This window comes from Oryctolagus cuniculus, chromosome 18, assembly GCF_051225735.1.
Source record: "Oryctolagus cuniculus isolate XC-2025 breed Fujian yellow rabbit chromosome 18, ASM5122573v1, whole genome shotgun sequence".
In the NCBI taxonomy this organism is placed as follows: Eukaryota; Metazoa; Chordata; class Mammalia; order Lagomorpha; family Leporidae; genus Oryctolagus; species Oryctolagus cuniculus.
In genome coordinates, this window is record NC_142884.1 from 75,699,928 (window position 1) to 75,724,544 (window position 24,617).

Consider the following 24,617-nt stretch of genomic DNA (forward strand, 5'->3'; position numbering starts at 1 on the left):
TCAAATGTCAGTTCTGCCATCCAGTGCGAGAGCTCTCCCTCCCAGTCTTCTCATCTCCAGGTCTGGTAAATATGCCTTGTCTTTCAGCTGACATAGACTGGGAAGTGACCCTGTGATGGTGAACTTCAGGAATGGCTTCTGTGCAGCCGCCAGCACTCCACCAGCTCGTGCTGGGCTTGCCGGCACATTCTAGCCAGGAATGCTGGAACGCTACAGTCTGCCGAAGTATCACAGGCCCTCCTCGTAGCCTGTTGTGCTCCTAGACTGAAAGCCCAGCGAGGGCAGGGGTGGACTGGTGTTGCTCCCCGCTGGGTGGGCCTGCACACGTCCATGATGACTGAACACAGGGAGGAGGACGTGAGACTGCACTGGCCCTCCTGCATCCACGCTGCACCACCCCAACACACACACACACACACACACACACACAGGACGGCTGGCTTGCATGTAGCCAACTCTGTTGGCTTTCTGGAGCGGCAGTTCTTGAATGGGAAGTTGTCACCCCTTCATGCAGCTCTGAAAGGCGTTAGGAGGGTTTCCGGTTGTCACTATGCAACCATGTTGCGGCATGGGCAGCAGCCTTCAAGGGAATGTCAGACCCCCTGCCCTGCACGAGCAGCCCGTGTCCTGCCTGACCTCCCTCCGTCGCCACAGCGCCCGTGAAGGTGGACGCTTCTGCCCACCTGTCAGCACACGCACCTCTCACAGAGGCGCCGCGTGCGCAGAGTGCCCGCTGATGCTCTCGCGTGGATGAGTGCAAGGGTAGGCAGTGCAGAGGTAGCTGAGAATGCCAGGAAGGTTCTGGTGGGGCTAAGAAGTTGAGTGCGTAATGAGGACGCCTAGGGGAACTCGGACCCTCCAGGTGGACAGGGGAAGGGTTGAGGAGGTGACGCTGGAGCAGACAGGGCTGAGCAGGCGTTGTGCAGGTCAAGGGAGGAGTGAGCCTGGCGGAGAAACGGCACGTGCAGGCCCTGCGGTAAGGGGGCAGGATGTCTGAGAGAGCTCTCTCTTTTTCTCCATTTCTCCATTTATTACCAGTTTACTTTCATGCCTGACCCCTGCGCGGGATTGAAGGCCAAGACCACATCTCAGCCACATGTGCCGTTCTGTCCTTCCTGTCCCTTGCGTAGTAAGCAAAACCTGACACTCCAAAAACAGCATCAACAACAAAAGTCCCTTGTCATTGACTTCTTGGTCAGGAGACGCTCCGCAGCCCAGTCCGTGTGTCGGGGACCCTGGGGCCCTGTCCATACCCCACTGCTGCTTTCATTCTTTTTAAGGTTTATTTATTTATTTGAAAGTCAGAGTTACATGGAAAGAGGAGAGGCAGAGAGAGGCAGAGAGAGGGAGAGAGAGGAGAGAGAGAGAGGTCTTCCATCCGATGGTTCACTCCCCAGATGGCCGCAACAGCCGGAGTTTCCACCAGGTCTCCCATGTGGTGCAGGGGCCCAAGGACTTGGGCCATCTTCTACTGCTCTCCCAGGCCACAGCAGAGAGCTGGATTGGAAGTGGAGCAGCCGGGACTTGGACCAGCGCCCACACGGGATGCAGGCGCCTCAGGCCAGGGCGTTAACCCACTGTGCCACAGCGCCGGCCCCCCCACTGCTGCTTGTGTTCGCTGGAACATGCTTCTCTCATCCTCAGTTTCTGCATCCGTGAAGCCCACGTCAGGAAGCCTTTCCTGCCCCTGCTGGCCAGGAGAGCCTCCGTGCCCAGCCCCACCTCGACATGCAAGGGCGGCAGACCCAGCTCCTGGGGACACTGATTTTCAGGCAAGTTTGGTGACTGCACCCCAGCCGGGTGCAGCCAGCTGTGGTGGCTGCTTGCTCAGGGTGGGCTCTGGCCAAGCTTCGAGGAGCTGGTCTGCACCCTCCGTCCTTGAGTCCATCTAAAGCGTGGAAGGGTTCATGCAGGTGAGGAGGAACCACCGAGGACCCAGGGTTCTTTGTGCAGCCCGACTTGGAACAGCTGCCGGTTACGGAGCCCCGTAAAGAGAACGCCTTGCAGGGATGTCTGGGTTAATGACCATCACTGTACAGACATTAGCTGTATTTACTTAATTGCTTTCCAGGTTTGCTGGTTGCTGGTTTTGAGTCTAGCTAACAAATTTGTAGCTATTAAGGAACACAAATTGCTCTAGCATGTTAAATTTTGCAAATGGAAAACCGTGCCTGTTTAGAGAGGTGGCTAGAACCAGAGCAATTAGTGTCCGATAATTCGTTAATGTTGGAGATGCTCAGAGATATGGCTGTGAGTGTCTACCTTAATGTCTTAAGTGGAAAAAGAAGCCACAGCTGGTGAGGCATATTAGTCTGATTGCACAGTCTTGCAAAATGCAAAAGCTCCCGTTAGTCTCGGGAAGGGACAGCCGATGCCAACATCCTGGTTTTTACTGCTTAATTGCCTGCTTGGACCGTCACAGCCGACTGACTGCGGCTCACACTCAGTGTGTCACCCTCACTGTGCAGGGTGCGGGTGGAAAGCCACTGGCTGCAGGGAGGGGCAGGGTCAGAAGCCACGTGGCTGGGCGGCCACCTGGGGGAAGGCTTCCTGCTGGGAAGTCACCACACTGCTTGGCTGCACTCTTGCCAGCTCCACACATGATGTCATTGAAGCACGGCAAGGACTCAGCTCGACAGGCACAGAGCCCGGAACGCGTTCTCTTTTACTTCCATGTCTCCCAGCTTTCTGAGGCACCCCAGTAGCAGCGCTCCCTTCACCCCGGGCACCTGCACGTGCGTCAGAGTCATGAGGGGCTCCTTACCCAGAGTCTAAGGCAGTCCCCCCGGGGCAGCGCGGGCGCCCTAGCAAGGTCCCAGGCGGCTGAGCTTTGCCATTCATGGAGGCTGACCAGAGCAAGCCCAAGGTGGCCCTGAGACCTGCACTGGGCTGCGCTGGAGATGGCTCTGAGCTCTTCGTACCCGGGGAGGAAGGCACGTGTGGGCACAGGCCCCACTCCTGGCCACAGCCAAGGGAGAGACAGGAGGCAAGAGAGACGGGAGGAGCGGGGTCCCAGCCCTGCGCCTGGCCACGCTGGCGAGCATGAGCTCACCTGACACCGTTCACAGTGTGTTTCGGTCACCTGTAGACAGAATTCTGACCACCACGACCCTCACACCAGGGTGCCAGATTCTGAATGTGCAGTGGGCCTGAGGAGGTGAGCGTGGGTGGAAGGGGCAGAGCAGATGGGGTGGAATTCAGAGAAACCAACCATTTTAAGGACAAGTGTGTCCCAGAGTTTCTGAGACTGCAGGACGCCCCACAGAGCTCACAGAGCAGAATTGATGACTGCTTTCTCTTCAGATCCTGGAAATCTTTTGCCATCTACTGATGAATTAAAGCGAATGTATTTGGGAGCAGAAAGTATGAAATCCTTGTATCCTAGGGGGTCTTCAGAAAAGTCCCGGACAGGATGTGTCCCTGAGAACACCAGGCACGTGCTAGCGTTTTCCTGGGCCCCGGGGAAGGCTGGTCTGGCCGGTGTGGCCAGTGGCAGCAGGAGGAGGGGAGAAGCAGGGGTCCCTGAGCCCGTCTCTGGCTGCGGCTGCCCCTCCTCAGGGGTTCCGGTCTCTGCTGGACGGCCCACCACGCCCCCGGGGCTCCAGAAGCCTGCGTGCTGTTCACTCGCCCTAGATGAGCTGCGTGGTGCCGGACGCCGTCTGACTGGAGTTGCACGCTGTGTGCTTGGGGGCTGCCTGCCCTCTTGACGTGTTTCTAAGTCTCACTGGTGCTGTTGCATTAGTCGCTTGTGCCTTTTCGTCACTGGATGGTGTTCTAGCGTCTGATTACGTTGCTTTTAAAAAAATATTCCTGCTCCTCTTGGAACTGTCACAAATGTGGGAAGCATTTGCCCGTACCTTTCTGTGTAGATACGTATTTCCTTTGCTCTCGGGTCAGTCTTGGAAAGACACTGGTTGCAGGTTGGGTGAATTTCAGGGTTTTTTTCTTTTTTCTTAATTTTTGAACCGTTTTCTAAGGAGGTTGCCATGAAACGGTCAGTGTGGAGCTGCTGCTATGACGACTCAGGTCTTTTGATGACGAAGCTGGAACTCGGCATCCCCGAGATCCTGTGTGTCTGGGGCCTGAGTCAGCGTTCGCCAACACACAGGTAATGAGGTACAGGAGACGGCCGAGTCCGCGAGCTTCCCTCTTCCCAGACATTGCGAAGGTCAGAAGTCAGAGGCAGGCCCGCCCGGCACAGCGTTGGGTCCACACAGCTCATTAGCAGCGTGTGCGAGAGAGGCCCAAGGCCAGGAGCTTCATCAGCTCTCGCTTGGGGGGGACTTGAGGAGGGGCCTTCTGCTGGTAATAGGAGGCACTTCCAAGAGTTCAGACAGTTAGATCAAAAGCCAAGGTCATTTTGCTGCAAATATTTTGAAATCCATTCATATAGAGGAGTTTCCAAAACTCATGAAAATGCATATTGTGAAGTGTGTGTGTGTCTCAGAAGGTTTGTGCCAGAGTAGACTTGCCTTTTAACTCTATTTTCCCGTGGACTCCCTGAGGTGCCCTGGCACAGTCCAAGGGAGGCCTCTGATGACACAGGCACCTCTGAGCCTCCCCGGAGACCTTTACACACAGGCCGGGCCTTGGGTCCCAGGACACACGTGCCTGCGACACTAGACACAGGCCAGGGCCTTGGGTCCCAGGACACACGTGCCTGCGACACTCTAGACACAGGCCAGGGCTTGGGTCCCAGGACACACGTGCCTGCGACACTCTAGACACAGGCCAGGGCTTGGGTCCCAGGACACACGTGCCTGCGACACTCTAGACACAGGCCAGGCCTTGGGTCCCAGGACACACGTGCCTGCGACACTGAAGACACAGGCCAGGCCTTGGGTCCCAGGACACACGTGCCTGCGACACTCTAGACACAGGCCAGGCCTTGGGTCCCAGGACACACGTGCCTGCGACACTCTAGACACAGGCCAGGCCTTGGGTCCCGGGACACACGTGCCTGCGACACTCTAGACACAGGCCAGGCCTTGGGTCCCAGGACACACGTGCCTGCGACACTCTAGACACAGGCCAGGGCTTGGGTCCCAGGACACATGTGCCTGCGACACTCTAGACACAGGCCAGGCCTTGGGTCCCAGGACACACGTGCCTGCGACACTGAAGACACAGGCCAGGCCTTGGGTCCCAGGACACACGTGCCTGTGACCCTCTAAAGACACAGGCCAGGCCTTGGGTCCCAGGACACACGTGCCTGCGACACTGAAGACACAGGCCAGGCCTTGGGTCCCAGGACACACGTGCCTGCGACACTCTAAAGACACAGGCCAGGCCTTGGGTCCCAGGACACACATGCCTGCGACACTCTAGACACAGGCCAGGGCTGGAGTCCCAGGACACACGTGCCTGCGACACTCTAGACACAGGCCAGGCCTTGGGTCCCAGGACACACGTGCCTGTGACCCTCTAAAGACACAGGCCAGGCCTTGGGTCCCAGGACACACGTGCCTGCGACACTGAAGACACAGGCCAGGCCTTGGGTCCCAGGAGACACGTGCCTGCGACACTCTAAAGACACAGGCCAGGCCTTGGGTCCCAGGACACACGTGCCTGCGACACTGAAGACACAGGCCAGGCCTTGGGTCCCAGGACACACGTGCCTGCGACACTCTAAAGACACAGGCCAGGCCTTGGGTCCCAGGACACACGTGCCTGCAACACTCTAAAGACACAGGCCGCTGCGCAGCTTGTGGCCTTTTGGTATGTAGTGGCTCCCGGATTCTGTCTCGTTTTGGGATGAACACAAAGCTCCTGAAGGCCAGTAAGAAAGGGGACGTTGTTGGCTCACGTCGGGCGTCCCACTGGACTGCTTTTTGCCTGTTCCTAGGCAGACTTCTTTCTGGTGGTCCAGGACTTACATCCTCAGATTTAGCAACCTCAGTGCAAGGGGGACAGCTTCTTAATAATATGCAAATGATGCCCTAGCATTGAATCTCGTTGGCCTGACCTGGGTCACATGCCCATCCTTGATCCAGTCACGGCCAGCTAAATAGAGCAGGCTGGTGGGCTGGACCTGTGTCACGTGCTCATCTTTGAGTCGGAGCCAGAAGAAGGGGACAGCCTGGCCTGTCAGGTATCCACGTCCGGATCACTCGAGCTGGTGTTGGCTGCATACAGGCCCCACGTGCTGAAAGAGAGGGCGACTGACAGCAGGTCACACCAAGGTGCAGGGAGCGTGCAGCGGCCGGAGCTGGGCCTGCTGAGCCTCCGCCTGTGCCCTCGCCCTTCCTCAGCCCACCCGATACTGCGCCAGGAGACACCCGGGGTCACCTGGAAAATGTAGACGCACGGGACGTGAAAGTTTTTTCCGTAATACCCCAAATCAGGCAGTAGCCCAGTTTACAAAATTGTATTGAATATGATTCTAAATGTACAAAATTCTCATTTAAGACTTCTTAGTAAAAGACACAAGAAACATTTGTCATTAGGAAAATGCTTGTCCTTCCCTGCTGTAGTTGAAAAAAAAAAAAAGGGTAAAGTAATTTGGAGAAAAACACAAAAAGTAAAATGCATTTGTTTGTCAGAACAGCTATTGGAAAAGGCACAGAAAACATTGACTATCTAATGAAACTGCAATTAAGAGAAATTAAACCGAGAGAGGTTTTCGTACAGCTGAATGAGAGTACAGGTTTCTTTTTCAAAGAAAACATGACATAGCTAATGGTGTTTGCTAGGTTTTGTTGCAGTAAGGAGGAACACACACAAGATGGCTTTCTCTTGAGTCGTTGCATGAAAGATGTGTGGGGAATGCACATTCCGGGTAGTCTGTTACTTCTGTAATAAGAATACTGTCTGGGGGCCGACTGGCATAGCAGGTTAAGCCACGCCCTGCCACTCTGGCATCCCATGTGGACATCATTCAGAGTCCCAGCTGCTCCACCTCTGATCCAGCTCCCTGTTAGTGCACCTGGGAGAGTAGCAGAGGATGGCCCAAGTGCTTGGACCCCTACATCCATATGAGAGAAGTGCCTGGCTCCTGGCTTCAGCCTGGCACAGCCCTGGCTGTTGCAGCCATTTGGGGAGTAAACTAGCAGATGGAAGATCGATCGATCACTTTCTCTCCTTCTCTCTCTCTCTAACTCTGCCTTTCAAATAAGTAAATGAATCTTAAATATAAATGTAAATGTGTGTGTGTGTGTGTGTGTGTGTGTGTATAATCTTACAGAAAAGCTGGGCCAGTGAAGCTAATGACGGAATTGAATTGAATTTAGAGTTTGGACTCATGGTGTATAAGAATTTAATAGGGGCCGGCGCCATGGCACAGTAGGTCAATCCTCCGCCTCCGTTGTCGGAATCCTATATGGGCGCCAGTTCGAGTCCCGGCTGCTCCTCTTCCAATCCAGCTCTCTGCTGTGGCCTGGGAAAGCAGTGGAAGATGGGTCAGGTCCTTGGGCCCCTGCATCCATGTGGAAGACCTGGAAGAAGCTCCTGGCTCCTGGCTTCGGATCGGTACAGCTCTGTCAGTTGCAGCCATTTAGGGAATGAACCAGTCTCTCTGTCTCTCCCTCTGTCTGTAACTATATCTTTAAATAAATAAATAACAAATCTTTTTAAAAAAATTTAAAATACAATGAAGTTTGTACTACAAATTGATGCATAAGATGTAGATTGCTTAATAAGTGATGTTATGAAAATTAACCCACTGAGATAAGATAATAGCTTACAGAAAAGTGGCCTCCAAAGAATTAAAGAGGTAAAAGTGAAAGACCAAACTGTAAAGCTAATGGAAGAAATTTAGGAAAATATGAGCTTTAGGAGCCAAGACCGAAGGAGAAATTCTAGGGGGGAAAAAAAGCTACACATTTGCATCAAAATGCAGGTTTTGTGGAAATGCAGGACACCATGAATAAAATTAATTTTAACTAAAAGGGGTCAGAACAAGAAAAACTTGAAATGAACAGGCCTTAATTCCGAGTCCCCCACTCCCCACTGAAATGGTAGCTGGACTATCTACAGTTTTACGGTTTTTAATCCATTTGGGGTTGGCTTCTAAAGACGGTGGGAGGTAAGAGTTCAGTCTCACTCTGCGTGGGGGTCCCCAGTTTTCCCTGATCGTGCAGTGTGGAGACCGTCCTTGGTTTCTGGACTCCGTTCCATCCCGCCCGTCTCTCTGTTCTTAGCCAGTGTCATACTATCTCAGTTGCTGTGGCCTCGTAATAGATGTTGGTCCAGGAAGTGCGACTCCTTCAGCTCTGCTGTGCTCTGGGCACTTCGGCTATGTGTGTCTCTGCTGATCCCAGATGGATTTTTTTTTTTTTGACAGAGTGGACAGTGAGAGAGAAAGACAGAGAGAAAGGTCTTCCTTTGCCGTTGGTTCACCCTCCAATGGCCGCCGCGGCCGGCGCACCGCGCTGATCCGATGGCAGGAGCCAGGTGCTTCTCCTGGTCTCCCATGGGGTGCAGGGCCCAAGCACTTGGGCCATCCTCCACTGCACTCCCTGGCCACAGCAGAGAGCTGGCCTGGAAGAGGGGCAACCGGGACAGAATCCGGCGCCCCGACTGGGACTAGAACCCAGTGTGCTGGCACCGCAAGGTGGAGGATTAGCTTGTTGAGCCACGGTGCCGGTGTCCTGGATGGATTTTATGATTGTTTTTTTCTACTCCTGAGAAGAATACATAGGGTTTTTTTTTTTTTTTTTTTTTTTTTTTTTTAGATTTATCTATTTATTTGAAAGAGTTAGGTAGATCTTACATCTGCTGGTTCATTCCCCAGATGGCTGTAATGGCCAGGGCTAGGCTAGGCAGAAACCAAGAGCCAGGAGCTTCTTCTGGGTCTCCCATCTGGGTGGCAGAGGCCCAAGCACTTGGGCCATCCTCTGCTGCTTTCCCCAAGCCGTTAGAAGGTAGCTGGATTGGAAGTAGAGCAGTCAGGACTCCAACCTGCGCCTATGCAGGGTGCTGGTGTCGCAGGTGGCGGTGTAACCCCCTACGCCGTGGTGAGATTGTGACAGGGGTTGTACTGAATCTGTAGATCCCCTGGGTGGTATGAATGTTTTAGCAATCCTCATCCATACAGTGTGTAAGCATGGAATGTCTCCATTTATCTGTGTCTTTAAATTTCCTTCACCAGTGTGACTGATACTGATTGATTTCAATTTTCAGTGTATAAATTTTTCACCTTTTTGGTGAAGTTTCTTTTGCCAAAACGTTCACGGTTTTTGTGGTCATTATAAGTGGGGTTGTTCTCTTGGCTTCCTGTGTGGAGGATGGTCCGTGTGTAACGTATAGGGACACCACTGCTTTTCCCGCTTACTTTGCGTTTCAGCATCACTAGGCTTGTTTATTCGTCCCGGTAGGTTTTGGTGGAGTCGTTATGGACAGAATCATATCACCTGCAGAGATGACTTGACTGCTTTTTTTTGTTTCGTCCTGTTGCTGTAGCCGGGACTCCAGTGATGTCCCCCAGAGAGGCAAGGGTGGGCGTCCGCCTCGCACTGCGTCTTAGAGGGGAAGTTTTGTTTCCCCCACTGATTCTAATTTCAGCTGTAGGTTTTTCATGAATGGCTTTTGTGTGTAGTAAGTCCTCCTATGCCTGTTTTGTTGGGAGTTTTTATGGTGAATGAATTATTTTTGTCAGATTTTATTGAATGCTTTCTCTGCGTCTTTTGAGATAAGCATATGTAGTTTATCTTTCATTCTGTTAATGTGGCACACCACAGTGAATGATCTGTGTACACTGAACCTTCCTTGCATTCCGGGGATAAATTCTACACACTCATGGTGTAAAGTCCTTGTAGCGTGCTCTTGATTTCAGCATGCTGGTATTCATGGAATGTTTCTGTCTCTGTTCATCAGGGGCTATAGTTTTCTGTGGTGTCTTTGGCTTTGATAACAGGGTGATGCTGGCCTTAAAAAATGAATTTGAAAGTGTTTCCTCTTCTTTAATTTTTGGAAGAGTTCACAAGTATTCGTTCTTCTTTGAATGTTTGGTTTATGATTGTCCATGGTTGTCCTGTGTGTTCTTATCTCTGAGGGGTCTGTTGTGATGCCTCGTCTTTCATTGGATTCTGTTTATGTGAGTCTCCCTCCCTTCTGTTTGGTGTGAAAGGTTAGTCAACTTAACCTTGTGAAATGGCCAACTTAGTTTTGATTTTGTTCCTGTGCTTTTTGCTTTGATTTATTGGTGCTTAACCTTTATTTTCTTCCTGCTGCTGACTCTGGCTTCAGTTTGCTCCTTTTTCTCTCTGAGGTCTAAATGTATTTTTTTGTGTGAAGTCTTTTTCCCCTAGGTGTCTTTTGCTGTAATTGTCTCTCTCAGTGCTGTTCAGATGTATCTGAAAAGTTTTGGAGTGTTATGTTTTTGTTTATTTCCAAATATCTTTAAAATCTCCTTTGCAATGTAATGCTCCTGTGACCCACTGCTGTTCAGGAATATGCTGTTTAGGGCTGGCATTGTGGATAGTGGGAAAGCCGCTGCCTGCCACACCAGCACCCCGCGTGGGTGCTGGGTCAAGTCCTGGCTGCTCCACTTCCGATCCCGCTGCCTGCTCGCGGCCTGGGAATACCATCAGCAGATGGTTCAAGTGCTTAGGCCTCTGCCCCAACACAAGAGGCCAGGACAAAGCTCCGGGCTCCTGGCTTCAGCCTGGCCGAGCTCTGACCATTGTGGCCATTCAGGGAGTCAACCAGAGAATGGAAGAGCTCTTGCAATCCCGTCTTTCCTTCTCTCTTTCAAATAAATAAATAAATCTTTAAAAAAAAAAAATAAGTCTGTCCTTCAGTTTCCACTTGTTTGTGAAACACTCCATGTTCTTACTGCTGTCTCATTTCATTCCCCTCTGCTCAGGAGAGACCTGGACTGATCATGACCTTGAATCCCTGCGCCTGCTCCTGCTCTCCCAGGGGTCTCCCCTGGGGGGCTCTAGGTGTGGTTGAGAACACCGTGCTCTTCAGCTCTCGGGTAGGAAATGCTGTACTTGTCTGTGGGTCCCGGGTAGGAAACGCTGTACTTGTCTGTGGGTCCCGGGTAGGAAACGCTGTACTTGTCTGTGGGTCCCGGGTAGGAAACGCTGTACTTGTCTGTGGGTCCCGGGTAGGAAACGCTGTACTTGTCTGTGGGTCCGTGGCGCAGCTCAGGTCAGCTCTTTCTTCCTAGATTGTTCTGTCTGGATGCTGTGCTACAGGCATGTCCTGTGTACTCTTTTTCTCTGGTGGCAAGGAGTCCGAAGCAAGCTGAACATGTTGGGAAAACTGTCTGTGGACCAAGAAAATGGGCAGGAAAGGGAGTAAGAGCGACCTTGGGTGGCCCACTGTCAGGCTGTGCTGTGGACGAAGGCTGCGTGAACCCCACCTGAGCTCTTAAGGCAGAAGAGGAAGCAGGAGGAAAAGGAATTGACTGCGTCCGTGCTGCTGGCCGGCCCGACCTCAGATGCCCGACCCTGTGACCCCAGTGCTCACCGCAAGGTGGGAGGAAACGCGCAGGCGCCTCCAGCCCTGCAGACCTTGGGCGTTGAACCTGGATAAGTTCCACTGTTTCAGACTGCGTGACGAGTGCTTCATATTTGCTGACATTTTCTGTAATAACAAGTAATTCTGAAGAACATGTCACCCAGAGAACTTCAGACAAATAAATGTATTAATCTGTCCTGTAAAGATTCCACCTTTGGGGCCTGTGCCGTGGCATAGCAGGTTATACAGCCGCCTACCGTGCCAGCATCACATGTGGGCGCTGGCTCAAGTCCCAGCTGCTCCACTCCCCATCCAGATCCCTGCTAATGTGCCTGGGAAAGCAGCAGGGGATGGCCCAAGTGTTTGGGTCCCTGAACGCATGTGGGAGATTCGGAAGAAAATCCTGGCTCCTGGCTCCTGGTCTGACAGCCCAGCTCCGACCCTTGCAGTCAATTGGGGAGTAAACCAGTAGATGGACGATCTCTCTCTCCCTCTCCCCTCGTGATTCTGCCTTTCAAATAAATAAATAAATTTTTTAAAATTCCACTTATAATACGAATGAGAAAGTAATTGCTTTTCAATTTTTTTAATGTTGAAAATTCATTTATTTACTTTCCTTTATTTGAAAGAGAGCGATAGAGAGACAGCTTCCATCTGCTGGTTCACTCCCCAGTTGCCTACAGCAGCCAGAGTAAGCCAGGCAGAAGCCAGGAGCCCAGCACTCAGGCAGGGTCTCCCATGTGGGTTGCAGGAACCCAAGTGCGTGGCCGTGACCTGCTCCCCCAGGTGCACGAGCAGGGAGCTCAGCAGCGTGGGACGGGGCGTCCCCAGCAGTGACTTAATCCACTGCTCCACAGAGCCCCACCCAATAACTGCTTTTGTGACGGATTCCTGTTCTGGAGAGGGCATTTTTGGACACCCTTAACCGCGGACCGGCCCTCGAGCGGGAAGGTGGTCCCCTTCCACCCAGCGCACAGTGTCGGGCGGGAGGCACCCACCTAGCCAGCCGTATCAGCCGAATCAACGCTGGTGGTCAGTGGGCGGCCAGGTCACGCCAGGCCACGCCCACATCTACATCTGTCTCGGGGCCTCAGCCTCCCGTGGCTGCTGCAGTAAACGACCGTGATCTTTGCGACTCGAAACAACGCTGACTCGTGGGGGTCACAAGTCCCGGAGCGGAGGCCGCGGGCGGGCAGGGCTGCTTCCTCTGGAGGCTGCAGGGGGGTCCCGGGGTCCACCCTCGGGCCTCCCGCACTCCTTGGCCCTCCACTCAGGTCTCCAGTAACCGTGGGGTTTCCGCGGGGCCCACCCAGATGAGCCAGGACGTTCCCCCTCCCCAGGCCTCTCGGGCAGGCCTGTCTGCATAGACGCCATTTCCCTCGGGAGGCGGCACCCTCAGGCTTGGCATTGGCATGGGGACATCTGTGGGGCCATTACACCACCTGCCACAAAGCAGCCCCAGGGCCCACACCAGGACAGCAGCCTGAGGAAGAACGCCTCCCTGTGGGGGCCGGGGTCGGACTGTGCACCCCAGCCCCTGGGGCGGGCCCCCCAAGCCCTCTCTGGGCCGTGCTCCGGGGCCCCTCACTTCCCCTCGGGTTGGAGGTGATGAGCTGCCTGCACTTCAGGTATGGAGCGGGGCCGATGGCTCCTTTCCCTCCTGAGGCTGGGATCTCGCGTCTCTGGCCTGCGCTGTGCTCTCTAAAGCAGCAACACCATGGCCAGTGTCTCGGGGTGGCCGAGGGCAGGGGCTGCGCAGAAGTGTCAGCTGCTGGTGCTGTCTGAGTGGAAATCTCCATCTGTTCAGCTCTGCATCGAGACGCAGAAACAAGGGGGCCAGCTGCGCCCAGGAGCCAGGCCACCTTGCGGCATTCTCTCGTTTCATCGGGGATAGACAGACGGGTCCCTCCTGTCTTCCCCCAGGAACGACAAGGCACACGCGACGTGGTCACGGGTGTCTGAATATTCCACACCCCAGACCCCTGCGAGCAAGGCTGATGCGCTCTCACAGTTTCCCAGATTCTCGGGGATCAGCCCGCAGAGGGCCTGCTTCCCGCCTCTCTCCTGAGCAGGCTGCTGCCCATGGCTGCGGGCTGCTTCTCCATCCGTGCAGCCACAGCGCCTTCTGCTGGCGCTTCTGGGTTTTGCTGCCAACAGTTCCTAAGAGCCAGTGGCAGTTGGGTACACAGTGCACCCTGTGTCTAAAATGGTGCCCCTGGCACTTTTGTGGGTGCGTGAGACTCTCCTGGGCCCTTGGCTCTGGCCTGTGCAGGGTGACTCAGCCTGGCCGCCCCCGGCAAAGGCACCATCTGGCACAAGTGGGCTGAAAAGTTGCAGCAGGCGGCTCAGTTCACACAGACGTGGGCAGTGACCCGCAGGGAGCAGCTGGGAGCGACCCGCGTGGTGGGAGGTCGAAGGGCCTGGTCCTAGGAGGCCGGGAGAGCCTCGTGTTTTCCCCAGGCAGCGGCTCCAGCTGTTCAGCAGAGGGGAGGGTGCATCTCCGTGCTCACAGGGCCCCCGGGCACCCCGCTTTTGTGCAGTTCTGAACACAGTGACTCTCACTTCACCCCTTCGTCTTGCTGTCAGAATGCAGGTGTCACAAGCAGGCGTGATGTGGTTATTGACACGTGGATAACTGAACACCCGCTCCATCCGGGGATGTGCAAGGCCCACCTCTGCAGCAGAACATACGGGTGTGCAGCCCACCCAGATCAAAACCCACCCTCGGGAGGCGCCTTTCCTGGTGCATACACGTGCTTGGCCTCTTGACGCCACTGACTGCAATGCCCGTGTCCCGGCTGGATGCCCGCGGGACTGTGGCCGTGGCCTCTGGTCTGCCGGCCTCTCTCGGGGTGTTGGTGAGATGGGTCCGTGCCGTGTGTAGCACAGTGCGGTCCGTGTCGCTCGTGGTTTTCCATTGCGTAAATCAGCCTCAGCGCCGCACTGATTCTTCTGTTGACGGGCGTTGGGCTTTTACGGTTTGTGCTGTGATAAACTTCCTCTGTTTTGTCTTTGAGAAATCCACTCCAGTTTTAAAACGTTGAACGTCCTCTACAAATAGCCATGTTTCAGCCTGCAACAGTGACAGGCTCCCCGCGCTGTAAGTCACCGCTGCCAGCAGCCCAGGACGCTGTAGCCGCGACCCAGGGCTGGGCGCTGCGTGTTGGCAAGCTGCTCGCCCAGGAGTGCGGATCTGAGAGTCGTCGCCAGGTGGCTGGACACCGCAGACTCCGTGGTACACAGACACCCTCACCGGGGCCAGCCCTGGTCTTGGCAGTTGAAAACACGAAGGGTGTCACCAGAAGAGAGCGCCGGCTGTTGCTAGTGTGCCTGTTCCCTGATCAGTGTCTCTGTTCCACATTCTGTTTTGAGAAAGCCTACAGCGAAATCTGAACTCTTACCCCAAGCAGCCCAGTCTCTGTGTCCTCACCCTGCACCTGCGAGAAGCGATAGCGCTGAGCAGACTCAACGTCTCCAGATCTCATTCCCACAGTCACACCTTGCTGTGGCCTGCGGTCTGTGCAAATGGCCTGGGGTGTGGCTACCTGTCATTACTCCTGGGAGAAGACAGAGAGAAATGCTGGTTTCACCAAACCGAGCCAACCTGAAGAATGGCAAGGCTGGCACGGAAGCTGCTGGATACAGGATGTCGCTGGAGCCTCGCTCTGCCCACTCCTGCTGCCTTCAGGGGGAACCGACTGCATCAGCTCTGCTGGCCCCTCCCTCGCAGGACCCGGAAACTGGGAGGCAGGGCGGTGGGCTGCCACTCACCTGGCTCCCTGGGCCACAAAGGGTAGCAGGTGCAATCCCGAGAATCTGGGAAACTGTGAGCGCACATCAGCCTTGCTCGCGGGGGTCTGGGGTGTGGAATATTCAGACACCCGTGGCCGCGTCGCGTGTGCTTGTCGTTCCTGGGGGAAGACAGGAGGGACCCGTTTGTCTATCCCCGATGAAACGAGAGAATGCCGCAAGGTGGCCTGGCTCCTGGGCGCAGCTCGCCGCCTCGTTTCTGCGTCTTGATGCAGAGCTGAACAGATGGAGATTTCCACTCAGACAGCACCAGCAGCTGACACTTCTGCGCAGCCCCTGCCCTCGGCCACCCCGAGACACTGGCCATGGTGTCGCTGCTTTAGAGAGCACAGCGCAGGCCAGAGACGTGAGATCCCAGCCTCAGGAGGGAAAGGAGCCATCGGCCCCGCTCCATACCTGAAGTGCAGGCAGCTCATCACCTCCAACCCGAGGGGAAGCGAGGGGCCCCGGAGCACGGCCCAGAGAGGGCTGGGGGGGCCCGCCCCAGGGGCTGGGGGTGCGCAGTCCGACCCCGGCCCCCACAGGGAGGAGCTCTTCCTCAGGCTGCTGTCCTGGTGTGGGCCCTGGGGCTGCTTTGTGGCAGGTGGTGTAATGGCCCCACAGATGCCCCCATGCCAATGCCAAGCCTGAGGGTGCCGCCTCCCCAGGGAAATGGCGTCTATGCAGACAGGCCTGCCCGAGAGGCCTGGGGAGGGGGAACGCCCTGGCTCATCTGGGTGGGCCCTGCGGAAACCCCACAGTTACCTGAGACCTGAGTGGAGGGCCAAGGAGTGCGGGAGGCCCGAGGGTGGGCCCCGGGACCCCCCCCCTGCAGCCTCCAGAGGAAGCAGCCCTGCCCGCCCGCGGCCTCCGCTCCGGGACTTGTGACCCCCACGAGTCAGCGTTGTTTCGAGTCGCAAAGATCACAGTCGTTTACTGCAGCAGCCACGGGAGGCTGAGGCCCCGAGACAGATGTAGATGTGGGCGTGGCCTGGCGTGCCCTGGCCGCAGGTGCAGTCCCTGCCTTGTGGAGTTTCTGCTCTGGGGCGGGCAGAGATGCGAACGTCAGATTCAAAGTCAGTGAATGCGATAACTGCAGGTGTACAGTGGGTGCGGCGATGGGAGCTGAAGCCTTGGGCAGGGAACGGGGGCGTGGGTGGTAAGGGGAGAGGAGGGCCAGGATAAGGAGTGGCCTCTCTGCACGGTGACACTTGGGGTGATGGAGCCAGCAGATGAGGGGTGGAGGGACCATGTGTTCCCTCGAGACCACGGGAACTGACGTGCCCAGCGGAAGGGGTGGGCAGAGAAGACACGGCTGAGACAGGTCAAGGCACAGGGCCGCTTCGGGAGTATGAACTGTGTTTTGAATGCAGTGGGACAACGTAGCCCAGCAAGGAGCTGGGGCAGAATTCCGTGCCTCGTGACAATTGGGTAGGACTGGGCCACACTGGCCACCTCAGGTTCAAGGTGCCTCTGAGGGAGGGCGGGAGCAAGAAATGGTTGTAGCTCATTGTCACTTCAGCCTCACCGTGGCTGTGCAGGTCTTCTACTTCTTAGGTCAAGGTTTGTTTTTGTTTTTGTTTTTTAAAGATTTACTTTATGTATTTGAAAGAACTACAGAGACATACATAGCGGGAGAGAACAGAGAGAGAGATTTTCCATCTGCTGGTTCACGCTCCAGACGGCCCCAAGAGCTGGGGCTGGGCCAGGCTGAAGCCAGGAACCAGGAGCTTCTCCGGGTCTCCCATGTGGGTGCAGGGGCCCAGCACGTGGGCCTTCCTCCGCTGCTTTCCCAGGCACATTATCAGGGAGCTGGATCGGAAGTAGAACAGCCAGGACTCGAACCTGCACCCATATGGGCACTGCAGGCAGCAGCTTTACCTGCCACCACAGTGCTGGCCTCTTAGGGAGGGGAGGCCACCTCCAGCTAATAGCCAGTGGGAAACCGAGGCGCTCCACGGGCAGCCACCTGTGCTCCGGAGCAGACCCCTGCCCAGCAGACTCCGTGCTGGGGTCTGCATGTGTGGCCTCCACCCCACCACCCCATTCCTCTCCTGCCGTCTTAGCCTCCAAGGAAGGGGGGAGCAGGCGCGGCCTTTGGGAGGCGAGGAGGGCGGGCACGGGGCGGAGCCCTCCCGAGTGGCGTCAGCACCTTCTGAAGGGGCTCGGAGACGTCTCCCTTCCCTCCCTGCGTAGCACAGCTGGAAGGCACCGTCTGTGACCCTAAGTGGGCCCTCGCCGGACTCCAGATCTGCTGTGCCTTGACCTTGCGCCTGCCAGCCTGCGTGGCTGAGAGCCGTCCGTGTGTGGTGTTCGCCAGCCCCGTGTCTGCTGTGGGTGAGGACGCTCCGGGGCTGTCACTTTCTGAGATGCTGAAGTGGGGACTGTGCCCAGACTCCGGGAGGGGAGATTCTGGGTGGCTGTGGGCTGCTAACTTTGCGGTGGTTTCTTAGCAGGAAGGTGACACCCAGTGGTGGGCTTCACAGCCCTGGGCTGCTGTGACATTCAAGTTCATATCCCTGGCGCACACTCATCTTCACTGTGGCTTTGCAAGCGGGAGGTACTGCCGGATCGTAGGAATCCGTACGGTCAGCTTCGGTGGGGTCTGCCTGAGTTTTACAAACCGAGGCCTGTTTCCATGGGCAGGGATGGGCGTCACACTCAGAGCTACCCAGACCCAGTCAGGCTTGTAGCCTGCATCAGGACTTGGGGTGGACCGAGGAGGTGCAGGGGTGGTTTCTCTCCTGGGCCCGAGCGCCGCGCATCTTATCCTTAGCGTCACTGACGCGCGTCTGTCAGTGACACGCCATACCCCCCAGTCCTGTAGGAGCCCGCACTTTGTGACTGAGTGTGGTCCTTCTGCTGCCAGCTCCCAGAGACACCGGCTGCCTGATCTACAGGGTTGTGGCCTCATCACAGTGTAATTGGGGTGGGAAGGTCTGGGTCGTTAGCTCGGGCCTGGAGGAGCCGTGATCTTACTGCACCGCAGAGCGGCAGCAAGTGTGCACCCAGCTCTCAGCAAGCAGCAAAGTTGCTAGAATTCATGAAAACCGACAGCCCCAGGGCATAGCAGGTAATGCTCCTCTCCTTTCCTTCTAACTCCACCTTTAAATAAAAATTTTTTTTTTTTTTAAATAGCAGCCCCAACCATCGTGGTCATTTGAGGAGTGAACCAGTGGATGGGAGATATATCTCTGTTTCTCCCTCTCTTCATTTTGACTTTCAAATAGAAATAAAGTAACATTTTTAAACATTTATTTGTTTGAAAGGCAGAATTAACAGAGAGAGAGGAAGAGACTGGTTCACTCCCCAAATGCCACAAGGGCTGGAGCTGGACCAGTCCAGAGCCAGGAGCCAGGAGCTTCTTCCGGGTCTCCCACGTGTGTGCAGGGGCCCAGGGACTTGGGCCATCTTCTACTGCTTTCCCAGACGCATTAGCAGGGAGCTGGATCAGAATTGGGGCAGCCAGGACTTGAACCGGCACCCATATGGCTTGCTGGACCACAGATGGTAGCTTTACCTGGTGTACCATGGTGCCAACCCCAAAATCTTTTTTTTTGTAAATGACAGCCCCGGTTCCTGAACCTTAGATAACGCAGCACTAGAACCAGTTTCTAGTGTCACATAACTAATCAGCCCACACGCAGCAAGTCCTGTCCTGGAGGGACATCTGAGCACAGAGCTGCAGGGCTGCAGTGCTGGCCCACTCAAGTTCAAGGGGAGGGACTCAGGCCCTCTGCGCCCAGGGGCTTCTGGTAGAACAAGAGCACGCGGAGGGAGTCACGGCTGCAGGCATCTTGGCGACCTCGGTTGGCTGTGACCTTTGAAGACAGCTTGCACATGGGAAGGTGGCACAGTCTAGAAACGCGCATCTTAGACCTTGGAATCAGACTTCAGCTTGTCCTCTGACCAGTGTGACCCTGGGCAGGTACCTGATCTGGGCCTCTGTGTTCTCATCTGTAGAATGGAGAGAGTAAAGTCCATCCGGCATGACGTGGCTCTGAGAAGGGAAAGAGCTCATCCGTGAGAGCTCAGCGCCTGGCCTGGAGGTGGTTAGGTGCTCCGAGGGCAGGAGTGTCCGATGGTCACTACTGAGCGGCCAGGACATGGAGGGAGGCCCCGGGACCCCCAGGAGCACAGGGAAGGGCGTGCCATGCGGTGTCGGCACCCCGATAAGCAGTCCGTGCCGGCCAGGGTGTGGCAGGGACACTGGGCTCTACTCAGGGCAGCCGTGGAGGCAGGGCCTCTGCAAGCACCAGGCCTGGGGACTCTGGCGTCCTGGCTGCTGGGCCCCGTCCTTGGGCCGCCAGGACCGAGCGCGGCCACAGATCAGCCCAAGCTCCCGGGCTGACCTGCGTCTGTTGTGGGATCGAGCGTAGCCTTCTGAGAGATGCACACAGGTCTGACATTTTACGATGCTGGATAAGTCAGGGGCTTTTCCATCCGAAAAGGGGAGGGGGGATGCGGCTGTTCTTACTGAAAGTCATGCGTACTCATTATAACATTTTTGAAAATCCAGGCAACTAAAAATATATTCAAAAGACTAAAAAAAAATCTGTCACCCAGAAATAGCTACTGTTAACATGTTGGGGAGGGTTTTCTCAGAATGGCTTCTTTGTAACAAACTAGAGTCATTGTAGCTGTTTTATAAGAGGGTTTTCTCCTATGGCAATGGGAAATCACCAGGCCAGTGCAGACTGATGCCTGAGACCAGGGGGAACTAACCCGAGGCCTGAGAGACGCTGGGCGGCTGCCTGGGTCCCGGCTCCTGTGGCACCCCCGTCCCTGGAGATGGTTGGCTCTCCGGTTCTCCCCGCCCACACTGTCTTCTCCCCTTCTCCCACCGTGCCCCCCACAGGATAGCACCCCTGAGTCTGTGACTCCCCGCACTGTGTGCACTCTCCATCCAGCGTCCTAATCAGTGTCCCAACAGCTCCATGAAGGCAATACTGCCACCATGGACCCATTTTACAGATGGGGATGTTGAGACAAGAGAGGCTAAGTTCCCTATGGTTCTGACTGGACAGAGGAAGGGAGGAGGAGCCAGCATCTCTCCCTTGATCAGGGTACAGAAGAAGATGAGAAAGGGAATCCACTGACGGAGGGCTTTCTCCCACTTTCCTCGTGTCACTCAGAGGCCAACCCTTTAGGAAGAGTTTGGGCTCTGGTTTTGTTTCTGATGAGGAAACTGAAGGCCAGCAAGGTGAGGTGATGTGCCGGGTGTCTCACGGTGAGCTGCAGCCGGCACTCACCTGGCCGATGCAGAAGCTGACGGGCTCCGTGTCACACAGCCCTGCTCTCTCAACACCGCTGGCCCCACAGTTACGCCCCAGCACATCCGGAAGGGCTGCACCTCACCGGGGGAAACCCGCCTTCTGAGTCACCACGCGTGGCTCCGTGGTACGTGGCCTCTGGAGCCAGGCTGCCTGGGCCGGCTCGGACAAGTCACTCCACCTCCGTGTGCCCCGGTTACCTCGGCGGGAAAATGCAGCGTGCAGACAGCCTCCACGAGTGGTGAGGGTGAGGTGCCTGGGGCTGTGCGAAGCACTCAGGACGATGCCAGGCACCTGGAAGTGCAATGCCAAGTGCAAGGGCTGCCTGCCGTCCACGGAGGCCGGCGTGTGACACAGATGGTCACTCCCCCACCTCCATGGCATTTCCATGGCATTGGAACAAAGCCAACCTTGGAAGGCACTGCTGTGACACAGGACCTAAAGCAACTTGGGTTTATTCTGTTGCCGCTCTGGGAGTCAGTGCAGCACAAGTCTCACGGGGCTGACTCCGGGGTGGCCAGGGCCGGCTCCTGCTGGGGGCTGCAGAGGAGGGTCGGTTTCCCCGGCTTCTGCAGCTCCTGGAGCCCAGCTGTGCTCTCTGCCCCGCCTCCGCCATCCTCAGCCACACAGCAGCTGCAGTTGGCTCTGCCTCCCCGACCCTCGACGTCCGGGGTGGTCCCCCTGTCCCCAGGCCTGTCATCAGCGACTTTAGTTCCCTTTTGCCCTGGGGCCTAACATATTCACGGGTTCCTGGGATGAGGACCTGGACGTGGCGGACGGCAGTGTGCTGACCACACCGGGCACATGGGAGCCCTTCCTCCTGTCTCTGCTCAGCCGGGTGTGCTTGGGCCCCCACAGGGAAGCCCTGACCCTGGCATCAAGTTCTTGCAGTCCCTGGTTCCCGCCTCCCCGTGTAAATATCCAGAAACAGCAAAGCCACCAAGACTGCTGTACAGGAGTTGGGTTGAACGGTACACCGCCGTTAGAAGGAGGGCTGGAGGTGAATTGGAGACAGGGGAGCTGGGCCAGCACGAGGGCGGCTGGTCCAGGGACCCATTGCTTCCCTTCTGTCCTCCTCCCGTTAGCAGCTGGGAAAGAGGTGGAAGATGGCCCAAGTGCTCGGGTGTCTGCATCTGCATGGGAGATCCTGAAGAAGCCCCCGGCTCCTGGCTTCGGATCGGCCCAGCTGCGGCCGTTGCGGCCGTCTGGGGAGTGAACCAGCAGATGAAGACCTCTCTCTCTGTCCCCCCTCTCTCTCTGTAACTGCTCTCGAATAAGTAAATAAATCTTGAAAAGAAAGACTGAGAAGGGAAGTGTGATATGATAAGAAGTGAAAAGAACAGGAAATGAGGGGCCGACACTGTGGCAGGTAGGTTAATCCTCTGCCTGTGGCGCCGGCATCCCATATGGGTGCCGGATCTAGCCCCAGCTGCCCCTCTTCTGATCCAGCTCTCTGCTGTGGCCTGGGAAAGCAGCCAAAGATGGCCCAAGTCCTTGGGCCCCTGCACCCACGTGGGAGACCAGGAGGAAGCACCTGGCTTCTGGCTTCGGATCAGCACAGCTCCAGTCATTGCAGCCATCTGGGGAGTGAACCAGCGGAAGGAAGACCTTGCTCTCTGTCTCTCCCTCTCACAGTCTGTAACTCTACCTCTCAAATAAATAAATAAAATCTAAAAAAAAAAAAAAAAAAACTGCTGGGGAAATATTAGCATGCAGTTTTAAAAAAGAACAGGAAATGAATAACACAAACAGTGATTACAGCTCTGCAAAACACGTCGGCCCGTGGGCACCACTGGAAGGCTTTGTAGCGTGATGAGAATTAGGCTGCGGCTGATTGCTTGTCTGTTTTCCAGATTCTCCTTTAGTGCTACCTTTCAATGCTTTGAGCCTCTTTTGGGACAGCAGCCCAGCCCCATCCCTCTTGTTTGAACACCGTGTCCTGGGTTTATCCCCAGGAGTCGCACTGGTCCTGTGTGACCCTGTGTCCACGCCTGGTCACCTGGACATTTGACCCAAGCTGGAACAGTCAGACCCTCTCTGGGGTCTTTGAAACTGCACGAGTGAGACGCAGTACCTCTGGGGCATGTTCTTTTTAGAGAAACATCCCTGTTCTAACCATGTCCACATGCGCAGCCCAGTGGTTTCCAGTGTGTTCATGTGTCCTGCATTCGTCCCCAGTCTCATCCCAGAACATTCTCATCACCCCAAGAGGAGCCCCGGCCATCGGCCGTCTCCCCGCCCGACCTCGCCTCTGTTCCCAGCATGTGTCTGTCCTGGGCATTGCATGGAGATGAGTCATGTGGTCTGCACCCCGCTTCAGGTTTTCAGGGTCCACGCACGCTGCAGCAGGTGTCAGCGCGTCGCTCTCTGTGGCTGTGTGGTGTGCACTGTGTGGCTGGGCCGCCTTCGCTTTATCCCCTTCATGGGCATGTGATGTGATGGGTGTTCTACTTTTTGCCAATTAAGAGCAATGCACACAGAAACGTGTGCCCAGCTGGTGATGTACCCAAGTTTTCACAGTTCTCTCTTAGGTACCTGGGAGGGGAATTGCTGGCATATGGTAATTCTGTGTTTACTTTTTTGAGCTACTTCGTACAGATGGCCACAACAGCACTATTACTCATGGTTGGCCCCAGCAGTGTGTGGGGATTCCACTCTCTGGACTCTTTGCCCGCACGCATTTCCCCGTCATCATTGGCATAGCCACCCTCATGGATGTGACGGCTGTCTCCTTATGTCTTAGATGTGTAGTTCCCTCACGACTGATGGAGTGGAGGACCTTGCGATGCCTTGCTGGGCCATCAGTGTGTCTTCTTTGGAGGAATGTCCATTCAAACCTTTGTCCATTTTTAATTGGGTTCTTTGTCTTTTTATTGTTGAGTTGTGGGAATTCTTTCTACATATATTCTAGATGTGAGACCCTGATCACATAAATAATTTGAAAACATTTCTCCTATTCTGTGCACTTTTCCGCTTACTTTAACAGTGCCCTTTGCATTTATCTACTGTTTGGTTGGTTTTGTCTGTGGTATGTAGGAAACCGCTACCTGAGTCCAAGGTCACGAAGATCTACACCTGTTCTCCCTGCTGGCAGTTTAGTTATTGCGTTTAGGTCTTTGATCTATTTTGAGTTAATTTTTCTGTATGATGTGAGGTAGGGCCGTAGTCATTCCTTGGCCTGGGAAAGTTTTCCTGTCCCAGCTCTTTTTCTCCCCACTGAGTGGTCCTAGAACCCTGGGCAGCTCTTGGTTGACCAGAGACATGTGGATTTATTTCTGGATGCCAGCTTGCAGTCCACTGAGCCGGTTGTCTGTCTTTCGGCCAGTGCCGCGTTGTTTTGCTCTCTGTCCCTTTGCCATCAGTTTTTTTTTTTTCTTTTTTGACAGGCAGAGTGGACAGTGAGAGAGAGAGAGAGAGAGAGAGAGAGAAAGGTCTTCCTTTGCCGTTGGTTCACCCTCCAATGGCCGCCGCGGCTGGCACGCTGCGGCCGGCGCACCGTGCTGATCCGATGGCAGGAGCCAGGTGCTTCTCCTGGTCTCCCATGGGGTGCAGGGCCCAAGCACCTGGGCCATCCTCCACTGCACTCCTGGGCCACAGCAGAGAGCTTTGCCATCAGTTTTGAAATCAGCAAATGTAAGTTCTTGAGTCTTGGCGCCTTAGACCGCTCGGCCATCCTGACACACTGTAAGTTCTTGAAGTGTGTTGTTTTAAGATTGTTTTGGTGACTCAGGGCTCCAACCATTTCTACGTGAAATTTAGCATCAACTTTTCTATTTCTGAAAGAAGAACTTGGAATTCTAATGGAGATGGCGTTGGACCTGAAGATTAACTTGGGGAGTATTGCCATCTTAGCAATATTGTACCTTCCGATTCACAAACCACAGGTCAATCCATTTGTCTACCAATTTCCATTGATAATTTTTTGTCATTTTCCAACTGCAAATCTAATGCTTCCTTGTTTAAATGTGTTCCTTTTCTTCTTTTTTATGGTATTATAAGTGGAATTGTTTTCTTGATTTCATTTTGAACCAGAGACATAAGTGGGAAGAAGCTGAGAGAGGCAGTAGGCACTTTGAGGGAAACAGGGGGGACACAGAGAAGAAGAAGCAAGGGGTCATGTGGAGAGGAGACGAGCTGGGGAGGGAGAGG

At 55.1% G+C, this 24,617-nt stretch overlaps 1 long non-coding RNA gene across 4 annotated transcripts in view; it reads left to right on the plus strand.

The window, feature by feature from the left end:
- LOC149121037 (uncharacterized) overlaps window positions 1-22,099 on the plus strand; it is a 61,679-nt gene extending 39,580 nt beyond the window's left edge. Inside the window, exons 3-4 of one of the 4 annotated variants that reach the window (XR_016225556.1) lie at window positions 10,805-10,918; window positions 11,114-11,895. This is a non-coding gene — a long non-coding RNA (uncharacterized LOC149121037). Of the gene's footprint in view, window positions 1-10,804; window positions 10,919-11,113; window positions 11,896-21,553 lie in introns of those variants that run through there. The other 3 variants (XR_016225555.1, XR_016225557.1, XR_016225554.1) reach the window with 3 other exon arrangements.
- The last annotated feature ends 2,518 nt before the right edge of the window (window positions 22,100-24,617 follow it).